Source organism: Aquila chrysaetos, chromosome 24, assembly GCF_900496995.4.
Source record: "Aquila chrysaetos chrysaetos chromosome 24, bAquChr1.4, whole genome shotgun sequence".
Lineage (NCBI taxonomy): Eukaryota > Metazoa > Chordata > Aves > Accipitriformes > Accipitridae > Aquila > Aquila chrysaetos.
This window is the reverse complement of record NC_044027.1, coordinates 3,685,466-3,697,635: the sequence shown is the minus strand read 5'-3', so window position 1 is coordinate 3,697,635 and position 12,170 is coordinate 3,685,466. Positions and strand designations below refer to the sequence as shown.

At 61.3% G+C, this 12,170-nt stretch overlaps 1 protein-coding gene across 8 annotated transcripts in view; it reads left to right on the top strand.

Annotated features, from left to right (window-relative positions):
• Positions 1-4,887: 4,887 nt before the first annotated feature.
• Positions 4,888-12,170, top strand: part of ATP2B4 (ATPase plasma membrane Ca2+ transporting 4) — a 54,114-nt gene continuing 46,831 nt past the window's right edge. For 3 of the 8 annotated variants that reach the window (XM_029999947.2, XM_029999949.2, XM_029999948.2), the window contains exon 1: positions 4,889-5,031. The gene's annotated coding sequence lies outside the window, so the exon portion shown is untranslated. Of the gene's footprint in view, positions 5,032-5,850; positions 5,868-10,459; positions 10,479-12,170 lie in introns of those variants that run through there. The other 5 variants (XM_029999951.2, XM_029999944.2, XM_029999950.2 and 2 more) reach the window with 5 other exon arrangements.

The following is a 12,170-nucleotide window of genomic DNA, read 5'->3' as shown; positions in this document are numbered from 1 at the left end:
GGATCTAGCTATTTCCCTCCGACTTCCTCGGGAGGGGACCGGGGGTCCCCCAGATCTCAAGGGGGGGGGCATGTGCATTGCCCTAACCAAAGGGTGCTCTGGTGGGGTGCTCCACGGAGAAGGAAGGAGCTCCACCGTGCCAGCAGCCCTGGTGAGGCTTCATCGCATCCCTGCGACACGGCGTTCCCCCTCACCCTGCCCACGGGTGCTTGGGAAGCAGCAGCTCAGAGGCTCTTCCTCAGCTGTTGCAAATATTAGGGGTTTAATAACAGGCACTAATAGATTTAGAGCCTGCTGTGGCTCCAGCTCCAAATGGGAACATGTAGGGGTGGGGAAAGGAAAAGCACCGTCAGTCACAGGGCTCCCAGGGAAAACACAGCATGTCTGTCAGCTCGCAGGCAGTTTGGTGATGAATTCCTTAGGTGAGTGAACAATTTTGCCTCCTAATTACATCCATAAAGCAAAACTGGGCCCAAATCTCTCCTCTTCTGGGTTGCTTTTTATTTCCAGCCCCCTTCCCCAATGAAGTAGCTGCTTAATTAGAAATTAACAGGGCTGTTAGAGTAATTGAGAGCAGAAATGGCCTAGGAGAGGCTTATTAGTAATAGCACAGCAATGGGTTTATTAGCAATCCCATGGCTGGGGGATTTTTCTGGGGCTGCAAAGCCATGGGGAGCTGCCCCAGAGCAAGGGGAAAGCCCAGACCCAAGTGAGGCAAAGCGGGCAGAAGGCAGAGAGGGGAACTGGTGTGGCCGTGATGGGACCCTTCCCACCGGCAGCACCCAGGCTGCCCTGAGCATGAGTCTGAGCCTTGCAAACGGGCATCCGTGGGCGCTGAAGCTCAGCAGCACTCAGGGCTGAGCAGAGAGAGAAAAAGGGGAAGAAGAGGCAGCAAAAAACCCCCAACCCCTTTTGCACCAGTCCCGCAGGGCTGTGGGAATCACCTGGGAGCATCTCGGCCAGCGCTGCCTCCCGCCGGGGACCCTGCGGGTCCCCCTGCCCTGCCCCGCGGGAGGGGACCTCGGCGCAGCGGGACCCCCTCTCAGCCCCTGGTATTTCCACCAAAGCCTCTCCCGCAGCAGCGATCGGGGGTTTATTTATCCCTGAGCACTGAAAGTCAAATCGCTGGCGCTCTCTCTCCCTATATTTAGCCCTTGAATGGAGAGAGATTTTACAGACGCCCGACGCTGCCTTGTGCTTAAGAGTCAGTCAGTGTTTCCATTAGAAACCCTGGGGGTCCAATCCTGCTCTCTGCTATCCGGCACCATGACAAAAATCTTCCCTGTTGATTCCAGCGGAGCGACGCTGGATTTATACCCACGGGGATGAGATCAGGATCTGGCCTTGGGTTTTGATGGGTTTGTAACTTGGCTGATACAACTTGGCTGATTCAATTCATTTTGGGCTAAAACTCCACCTACAAGTTCCCAGCCTGGGAGACATTAAAGGCAAATTATTACAGTTTCATACTGGTTTTAAAGGGAAATCATCAGTTAAGCCCAATTTTTACAGAAGAACCTGGTGGATTGATCTTTTCTATTTTGGGGTTATTTATTTTATGTTGCTGCTGCTCTCTTTTAGGCCAGGGACTGCTGTCTGCTTTGCTTACAGAGCACCCAGCAGAAAAGCATTTGGAAAAGAAGAGAGGTGCCAAACTATGGATAACAGCTGAGGTTCCCATCACAGCAGGGCTCCCCGCAGGGTTTAGGTCCCTGATCGTGGGTTCCGATGCCGCTGGTCACTGTGGGAGTCTTTGCTCCTTTTCCGAAGCAGCAGAAATTGCCTGCAGAGAGGTGCGGGAGGAAGATGCCTCCTGCACTAGGATGGGGGTCCCGCTCCTCTCCTGGCACAGCCCTGCCTGCACGCAACAGGCGTCAAGTGTCGGCAAAGTGTCGGCAAAGAGGGGAGAGCAGCGAGGCGCACCGGTCCTGGCGTCCCTCCCACAGCCGGAGCTCGGAGCGTGACCTCTCCTGCCCGCATCCCGGCCGTGAAAGCCGATGTGCTCCCCGCAGCCATGTGCCGGGCACGGAGCTGGCCCCGCACACGCGGCCGGAGCTCGTTCTGGGCGAACATAAGGGAACAAATGAAAATCCAGCCGTCATCCAAGGCGAACGAGGAGGCCAAAGGCACAAGCACAAAGCGGCGGAGCGGCCCTGCAGAGACTTGCCAGCGGGATCCAGCGTCTCCCTCGGAGCTCGCCTGTGAGCTCCTGCCAAGAGCCAAACGAGAAGCAGCCTGTCCCTGCTGCCACCCCCGTGGCTGCAGCAGCCGGAGCCCCGGCTAATCCTGGGAGGTCCCTTCCTGCAGCTCGGGGCTGGCCGCCTGGGAGACGAGTGGGGAGCCTTTGCTGGCTCAAGGCTTGTTTCCTTCTCCCTCCTCTTCTGGGTGCAGGAGTGCAGAGCATCGTCTGTACCCCCGGCAGAGCAGCGTGGGGACACCCCTGTCCCCCCTCCAGGGATGGCGGAGGAGCCTCGTGTCTCCCAACAGCAGGAGAGCGGGTGGCCCTGTGACCGAGCGGGATGGAGCGGGAGGGGTGGCACCGGCGAGCGGAGGCACGATCCTGGGAAGCGGGGGCACATGAAGAGTCTTCAGAGCGGGTTTAGATCAGCATCAGCCGCGGGCCTGTACGACCCCAAAATACCCCACGAAGGAACTTTTCACTTGCTCTGCCCCACTTGGCTGTGGTGTGTGGGGACGCATCGGTGCGAGCAGGGTCTGGCTGCTCGCTCAGAGGCAATGGTCCTGCTCCCGCTGCCGCTCCAGCCAGGCTTTTGACTTTTCCTCCATGTGCTTTTCCTTAAATGTAAAATGGAAGGGGATTTCAGCCTCAGTGTTTATGGTTGCTCTCGCTGTAATGGAAACACACCAGGCAGGAGCTGCTAAGTACCAGGTCTGTAATTGCAGGCTGCCACTGGATGGGAAGCACGTTTTTCAAAAGGATTTTGGCTAGTTCCTTCAACGGCAAGTGCCCGGACTGTAAAATCTGCCTTTCCCCATTTCATCCAAAGTCCAAGGAGGCTGCAAATTCTCAGCATTTCTGAGAGCGTGAATTGCCCTGTTAACAACAGGTTCCCCCAGGCAGGAAGGCTGATTTCCTTTCAGGAGTCCAAATCCAGATGGTCAGAGATTCCTTCCAAGCTCAGAAAACCTGTTTTAAAAGGCCATTATGTCTCAACAGCAGTTTTGCATCCCAGCCCACTGGAAGCACTGTCTGCCGCCTGCACCGCCATCTATTTTCAAGCTGTTCGGCCATCACCTAGACCCGATGTGGTCAGTGCCGTCTGCTTTTTATTTTGGTGGAGGGGGAGCCAGGCACCAGCTAAAAGCCGCATGTTTATTCCCACTTTCTGTAGTGGGCAAGCCGTGGAGCCAAGAAATGGAAGATGCCTGAGCTTGCTTTTTGAGATACAAGGTTTGTTCTCGTCATGAGAGTCTCCAGCCCTGGAGTCTTTTACATTAAGAAGGAATAACCTTGTCAAACTCCCCAGGAAAATGCCAAGGACCCCACCACTGAAGATGAGTGAGGAATTACCAGCCCAGGCCCCTTCCTCCCCTCCGCTGCAAAGCGCAAGAGCAGGTTGATGCCCTCTGTGCTGCAAACTTCTGAAAGGATGCGGAGACTTTATTACGTCCAACATCGGCAGCTCTGAAGTCATTCAGTTGACTTCAAATAACTGCTCTTGCACCAAAACTGCCCGTGCACCAAAACTGCACCGCGATCAGCTCACCCGAGCGGGCAGATCCGCTCCCTGGGAGCCGAACGGAAGCGATTTTACCAGCACAGGTTTTGGATAGTGGTCCCGCAAGCCGGGTAGGAATTCCCCCGGCAAAGGGCCCAAAGCGTTGGCTGGGGGACTCCGCGGCAGGGCTTGGCTCGCCTCGCCCGGCGTAACCCGCCTCCTGCAGCACCGTGTTGCCCTGGGACTGCTCAGGAATGCAAAATTATTGAGGTGCAGGCCCTCAAGGGGGGGAAAAAACGTTACAAGCACTAATTAGGGCTTGTGCCTGCACAGATGTTCCACTGGTTTAACTTGAACCGGGTTGCGTGCCCAAACGTGGGGATAGAGACGGGATTAACGCTGATTTAAGGTTGCCTACACCCAGCGTTGCTGCACCGATGCCACGCTGCGCTTTCAGTACAACCGCAGCGTTTCACACGCTTCAGGCGCGTCTCAATGAAGGTTTTTCTCCTGCTTGCTTCTAAAAAAGGGTGAGGGTCGGATCCGCCTGGGCGAAAGGGCAGTTATTTATGCTGAACCCTCTGCAGCTCACGGAGTGCGCGTACCCCTCCCGAGTGATGCTGTCATCCAAGGGGACACTCACTCTCAGGGGATGTCAGAGGACCGTGCCCCACGATTTTGCAGGGCTGGGCACACCCCAATGGTCACACGCCAGCCCCTGGCGATCCACCACAGTGCCCACGAGGAACCCCAAAACCACAGCGCCCACGAGGAACCCCAATTTTGCCATCGTTCACAGCGCTCTGGACATCTGCCTTCCCCACGCCCGGAGCGGGGAGGGCTTTATGCATGAAGATACCCTCACTTTTTGGGGTCCCCGCTGCTTAGGGGTACGTGCACCTCCCTGCCCAGGTGGGCACACATTGCAGTGCCACGGGGGGGGGGGGGGGTCCCGCACTACCTGGGGGTGCGTGCCCAGTGCTGCCGAAGGGGGGGGGGGGTGTCCCCGCGCTACCTGGGGGTGCATGCACCGTGCTACCCGGGATAGGTCCCCACACTGTCCGGAGTGGGGGGGGGGGGGGGTGTACGGACCCCTCCCGCTCCTTGCCGTCCCCCTTAAGCAGCCGCCGGGGCGGGCCGCCACCTTAAGAGAGCCCCTCCCCCGGCGGGCTGGGGCGAGCCCTCCTCGGCTCGGCTCGGCTCGGCACGGGTTGCCATGACAAGCATTTTCTCCCGCTAGCTCCGGGACCCGCTTCTTTGGCCCCCCCCCCCCCCTCTCTCCCATACCCCCCCACTCCATGGCCAGCCGCGGGGGCTCCGCCGCCAACCGGGCGCCGTGGGGGTTGAACCGGTGAGTGTGTGTGTCGGGGTGGGGGGGGGGTGGTGTCCTGGGGGTGCTTTTCGGTGCTTGGTTTTGCGGTGTTGGGTGCAAGGGGGGGGGGGAAAGCGCCGTTCCCACCGCCCCACCCGCGGCGGGGGCTTAGCCCCCGCCGCGGGTGGGGCGGTGGGAACGGCGCTTTCCCCCCCCCCCCCCAGTCTCTCCCAGTATGCAGCTCTGTTTGCACTGGGGTGCTGCACCCAGGTGCAGCAGGTGGGGCGGGGGGGGGGGGCTTGGCATGGCGTGTCCCCCCCCCCCCCCCCCCCGGAGCTGCCCGGTCCCGCTGCAGCGTGGAGCCGGGTGGGTCCCTGAAGGTGGGCGGGATGGTGGGATGCCCACGGTCCCTCCGCTTTTTTTTTTTGGGGGGGGGGGGGGTGTGTGTGGTGTGTGTCTGCGAGGCGTGTAACCCCCCCCCCTCCCCAGTATCTGGGGTGGGTGGGAACCCGCTCTGGTCGTATCCTGCAACTTGTTGCTTGCCCTTGAAGGCGGGGGGGCGTGGGGTTCCCGGTCGCGCGTGTTGTTGGAGGGCAGCGTGTTGTGGCACTGCAGAGGGGTTGGGGGGGGTGCAGGATGCGACCGCCATGGGTCGGGCTCCGTCTGGCCGATGCTTCCATCCATCCCAGGCCACGCTGCAGCTTGGCACTGGTGCTGGAGGGAAGGGCAGAGGCAGCGCAGGCGGAGGGGGGGGGGGGGTGTGGGGGGGAGCGCCTTGCGGCAGCCCAAGGACAGAGCGGGGAAGGTGCTGCGTGGGTGGTTTTCCCCATCCGTTGGGCAGGAGGGGTGCTGCTCCCCGGTCGGAGCTGGTTGAGGTGTGTCTGGAATGGGGTAACCCGGGTAGGGTGTGCGTGGGGCCGGATCCGGACCCGGGGGTGGGATGGAGGGTGGGATGGCAGAGCGCCGGTACCGCCGGGGATGGGGAGGCTGCCTGGTGTTTGCCCACGCCACGGTCAGGCACGTCCCCCTCCTGCCTGCACCAATCCAGCTGATCAAATCCACAGCAGAAAACAGGAGTGGGGGGAAAAAAAAATAAATAAAAAAAGGGGAAAAAAAAATTATAAATATATAAAGAAGAAAACCAGGCAGGCTCTGGCCCACATGGCCAGCAGGCAGGAGCCTCTTCCGCCTCCTGCCTCTGCCTCCAGCGCTCTGCCTGCATCCCAGCCCTGCCTGCGCCCTGGCTCCGGAGCCTCCGAGCATCCGCTCCGGCTGCCTGGCCTGGCTCGGCGGGCAGGGGCCGGGGGGTCGTGCCCCTCGTGGGGTCCAGGGGAGCCCCTGGCAGTGGGGGGGGTTGTAGAGCTGGGTGGTCCCTCTCTGCTTGGCGGGAGGCAAGTCGAAATCTTGAGAGGGGAGGGAGCTGGAGGAGGGACAATAGGTTATTGTGCTCTTATCTCTGGAGACCTGAGGTTGGGTGGGGGTTTGGATTGCAAATCTCAAACCAGTGCAGCCTGTTTCTGTCTGTGGACGGGCAGCCGTGGACTGACAGCCTGGCCGGCACCCAGGGGCAGCGAGCTGGGGTGGAGGTGAGTTCTCAGAGCTACCCACGGGGTGTCCAGAGCTGTCCTGGGGCTGGGGGACACCGTTCTGTGCCCCCACCCCAAAACGGGCACGATGCTTCTGCTGTTGGCTGCTCCAGGGTTTGCGCCGGCTGCCTGCCGCTCTGCCTGGCTCCAGACAGTGCCCTCAATCTTTCGCTTCCTTGAGCACCGAAACGCACCTAAATTATTTAATCATGAGCGAGAGAAGCTGACGCCCCCGCGTTCCGCCAGCCCCACCCCACAGCGGCGTGGGGTTCCCTTCCCGGCTCCGTGCCGGTGTCCTGCCGGCTGCCCCCTCGAGTGACCCTCTCCAGGGAATCCCACCCGTCCCCTCGGGATGGCGTGGACCGGGTGGTGGGGTCAGGGGTGGCTGCAGGTGCCCCCCCCCCCGGATAGCGGAGGGCTCTCCCAGGCTGGATGGAGGGAGCTGGGTGGTCTTGGAGGCCTCCCAAAACCTACATGCCCTTTGAACCCCCAAAGCCTGTTTGGAGCGGCGGATTCGGATTTGTGGGTTTTCTGCCCCGTGCCGAGGCTGGCGCTGCACCGGCGCGGCGGAGGGGTTGCCGGGACGGTGCTATGGTGCAAGCGGAGCTGGGAAGCATCCAGGGCAGCGAGACAGAGCTTCCCCATAGCTCCGGCTTCTCCGTACCTCCAGAGCCCGGCCCCTCGGGGTGCAGGCTCCATCCCCGTCCCACCCTTGCCGGCGGCGGGGCTGTGGGTGCTGCCCTGGGAGCAGCCTCGTGCAAGGGGACGCGCAGGCACCTCTGCAAAGCTGTGGCTCTTTCCCTGCAGGATTGGAGCTGGCTGGTGCTGGGGAGGTGGCTCAAGCGCTACAGGTAGAGGCTTGAGAGGTTGAAAGGTGTTGTTGGGTGGTGGTGTTGTTTTTTTTTTTTTTTTTTTTTTTTTTTTTCTTCGGTATGATGATGGAGGGAATTCCCTGCGCTTGGCGTACGGAGGATCTCTCGCTGTTAGCGTGCGCCGCTGCCGACTGGAGCGTCACGGAGCCTTGCGCCCGAGGAGCTGGGACCCGCCGTGCAGAGGACGGGGCAGGGAAGGGTGAGCCGTAGGGTGGCACAGGTCCTTGGGCAGGGTGAGTAAGAGCAGGGAGAGACTGCTGCTCCTCTCTGCTATTGTTTTGCCGTAGAAAGCGCCGGGGTGGAGCTGTGCCTGGAGTTCCCTCTCTTCCCCAAGGCCTTCCCCAGCTGCCCGTGCTGGGAGACGAGCCTGCTCCTTCCCTGCCTGCACCTCGCAGGGGCTGCAGGTTCTCTTGGGTTTGGTTTTTTTTTTTGTTTTGTTTTGTTTTGTTTTTTGTTTTTTTTCCTCTTTCTCCCCACCTCGCTTCCCCCCGCTAGGCCACGAGCGGAGTTTGCCCGCAGTGGTTGCACACGCCTGTTGCAGCGGCGCTGGAAGGAAGGAGCCCGCGGGGTTTTGGGGGACGTGAGGAGCCCAGCGCTGAGCAGCAGCAGCTCTACAGCAGGGACAACGCTGCCGATGCCCGTTCGCTGCCGCTCCCCGTATCCGCTGCTCCCCAACGGCAGGGCCCGGGGAAGGGCTGGCTGCTGCTCCGGCTTCCTCCTCACCCAGGGCCCCTCCCCGCCGGGGAAGGCCGCAGTGCGCTTGGCAAATCACCGCTGCTCTCCGGGAACCGGAGGAAAACCTGGATTAAACCCCCAGCGAGCCGTGGCGCGGGGACCCCGCTTTGCTCCGGGTGCCGCCGCGCGCCGGAGACGCGCTCGTTGCGGAGCGGGAGCCCGGGGAGGGATGCGGCGATGCTCGGCGTGACCGTGCCAGTGGGATGCAGATCCTTAGGCGAGGAGGTGGCCGCTGCGGCGCAAAGTGGTGCCACCTCCTCTGGTGTTCCCCCAACTCCTCTTGTCTCGCTGGGGGCTTCTGGGAGCGGATCTAGGTAGGGTGAGGGATGCTGGCCGACGGCTGCTGGCTGCCTGGAGCCCTCCCGGTCGGGATGGATGGAGGCAGCGACGTCCTTTCTATCACACAAGTGGAGAACCGGTGCGTGAAAGAGGAAATGAGTCTGGGCGAGCTGGGAATTTGAACCTGTCTCCCTCATCCTCGTGCTGTGCCCGGGACGGAATAGGGACCCATCCCGCGGTGCTGGTGATGGCCATGCTCCTGGGGGAAGCAGCTTTGATGGGGAGAGGGAGGTGCACATCTCCCCAGCCTCCCACCTCTCAAAATCAGTGTATGCAAAGGCCTCTTGCGACGAGCAGTGACCGGCTGGAGGAGAGGCACAGGTGGGTGACAGCACCCTGCCCCTCTCTGCCCAGCTGTGGCCAGCCCAGAGCTCCCCGTGGGCTTCCCAGTGACACTGGGACGGGGACCGTGTTTCAGGGTGCGGGTCCAGCCTTGGGGTCCCTCGGTGCAGCCGGCCGTGGGAGCCACGTTCCCTGCCACCTCCTGGCAGCGCTTTCTGAGGCCGAACTAATGAAACATCTGACTTTGATGTTTTAATTAGTTGCTTTTGGCTTTAATGCAGAGGGATAATAGAGTTTCCATGGACTTATAAAACCTGCCCCTCTATTTATTCATTAGAAAAAGGAAAGGGGGGGCGGGAACGCAAGCTAACCCTGGATAGAGAAACGAAGAAAGCAAATGCTTGAGATGTGCGGAGCACATGACAACCCGCTGGTGTGTCACCCACCTGGATGGTGACTCTTTTAAAGCACTAATTAAGCAACTTAGATCCTGGGAGAGCTCTCTCTGAGTAACAGATGAGTTTGGTGTCCTCCTGCATTTGTGAGCTTCTGGGAGGGGTCTTGGATTTAAACGTGGGAAGCTGATGCCCAGTGACATGACCCTGGGGGGAATCGGGAATTGGGGCTGTGGGAGTCCTGGCCAGGAGCATCCCTCTGCCCGCGCTACCTCAGCAGCAAAGCTGGCCCCGCTCTCGCAAGTGTGGACGGGCCTCCGCTGCCCTGGCAGATGGAGAGGGACGTGGGGACCCCGGCGCAGGCGTGAGGGGGGATGCCGAGTGCTCCCGGGCTGGCTCTATGCGACATCTGTGCTTCTGCATCGTGGCATCCAGTCCTAAACGCCGTACGGACCGGGAGGGGCCAGGCTGGGGAGGGGGCACCGTGCAGCTGCCAAAAATCCTGCGGCTAACTCGCTTCGGAGCAAGGGAAGGGGCACGGGAAGGATCATCCCGTCGGACAGTGCCAAAGGCTGGCTCAGGAGAGCTTGTCTCAGCCAGCCCTTCCCTTCCCGCAGCACAAGGGTCTGCGGCGAGCCCGTGGGGACACACCGGTCCCCTGCACCCCACCGCCCACTGCGGGCACCCGAGCTGGGACGTGGCGGGTCCCCATTGTGGGGACTCCTCGCCGGGGTGGCAGAAGCCAAGTTGAAGGTTTGGCCGGTTGTCTGTGTTTTATGCTGACGGGGAAACTTTAGCTTCTACGCTTCCATGGCAGGGATGAGTCGGCAGCTGGGCTGAGCCGAGGCACCGACAGCCAAAGGAGCCGAGCGCTGCTGTGGCCGCTGGGGTGCCGGGCACAAGTCTCCATCCCCCTTTTTTTTTTTTATTTTATGCAGTATCCCTATATTTTCCCCCTGCTAAAGCAGCTGGGGTTTGAGGGGAGCAGCGAGCTGCTGGTGTGCCTGGGCAGAGTACAGCGCGTAGGAGTCCCTACCCGGAAGAGTTTGTCCAGCAGGGACGGGGAGGGAGGAATCCGATCCCTCCTTTTCCCAGGCTGGGATCCCAGCGAGCTTCGCTTCCCGTGATCCCAGCTGACTCCCCGCTCCCGAGACCCCTGCACAGGTCTGGTCTCCTGCTCCGTCCCAGCTGGCAGAGGAGGGCTCCGTGCCGCCGATCCTGTGACTCCTCCACCGCCGCGGCTGCTGACATCTCCTCTTTGTCTCAGGCGCAGAAAGGTCAGCCCTGCCTAACTCGCCGCGGTCCGTTAAGGAGCCATAAATAAGCTGGATCCGTCTGCCGCGGGGCCGCGACAGCCGCCGGCTCTTGGGCTGATCCCAGCATCATCTTCCTCCTCCCTGGGCAGAGAAAGGATTTGTGCCGGGGGAGGGATTGGGCCGGTTGGTGATGCCAGCCGGGGGGGGGGGGCTGAATCCCAGCACTGCAGAGCCGGGGGGGCAGCGGGGTGGGCTGAGGCCCGAGGCACTCGCTTCAGCAGTGGCAGCGGTAAAAGCAGCGAGCCCCGTGCCAAGGGCGAGAGCCGAGAGGGCTGCTCACAGGCTCCTGCCTTCCCCAGGCTAAAAATAAGCCACTGGCCCTTGCCGTGCTGCCTCTGCTCCCACCGGGGGGGCTGGGGGGGGCAGGGGGTGAAGCTGGGCTGCAGGGGACCACGAGGGAGCTCAGCCCTGCACCGCGGTTCCAGGGCCTGCCTGGGACTTGATGTGACCTTTGCTCTTTGAGCATCGGATCCAGCGATCAGATTTTCAGGTCCGGGCTCGGATTTCGGACAGAAGGTGTCTGATTTTCAGCATGGTTTCCCAAGATGCTAATTAAGGACCCTGCTGCGACAGCTAGAGCTTTACTGTCCCTTCTCCACCCCTCGCTTGCCCAGGAGGTGCCGATCGCCCCAGCCAGCCCCGAGGCATGCCCTCGGCTTTTCTCTTCTCGCCCTTTGTTCCTGCTCGGGAATGCTGATGCTTCGTCTCTCTCTGCTTCGGCCCTCCCAGAGGCTTAGTGGCACGGCATGGAGGTGCTCCTGCTCTTCATCTCTCTCTTCCCACCTTCTCACCAACCACTTAAAAGTAACCCCGGGTTGCTCGAGCGCTCGGCTGCTGCAGGCGGATCTCAGGCTGCATGGATGCTTTTTAACTGGAGATGGGAAGGCTGCTTTCTTGCTCATGCCGTCTCGCAGGCTGTGGCTGCTGCGGGCAGCGAAGGGACACGAGGACGAGCGAGAAGATGGCTTGGTCCTCGAGCGTCTGGTTATCTCATCTCTTTTCTGCAGGGGCTGAAGCCCCAACCTTATCGTTGGCTTTGCAGGCTGAGCCGGGCTGTACTCCAGGAGAGGAGGACAGCTCCAGGCGTGATCTGCTGGCCACGAAATCCAGGGCAGGGTGTCTCGTTTGCTGCGTGAGGCTCCCAGACCAGCGTGGCACCTGTACAGCCTGCCTGCCGGTCCCGTGTGCCGGGAAAGCCGCCTCGGCGCCGGCTGCATACAAAACCGTGCCGTGACATATCGCTGCAGCTGGCAGCCGGCAGCGCGCGGTGCCGAGCTTCCCCGGGGTTCCCAGCCCAGCACCACCCGCTCCAGAGGGGCTTTCTGCCGGCGCCGGGCTCTCCCGTGGGCACGTGGCTGTGGTGGGAGCACGGATCGAGCGTGGCCTCTGTGATGGAGACAGCCTGGGGGTGACCCAGGCTGGGAGGGAGCTCGTGCTCCAGCGTGAACCTGAGTTAAATATTATTCTTGCCTCCGGAGCAGGGAGAGATTGGTGCAAGGAGGGGGGATTGCAGGGAAACGAGGGCAGGCTGGATTTGTGGCTCTGCCAGAGGCCGTTTGGTGATGCCGGCAGCCGGTAATGCCAGGCTGGTGGTGGAGGAGCCCGAGCTGCCGGTGGGATGGGCTGCCGGGCTGTAGCAAGGCTTGGATTGTG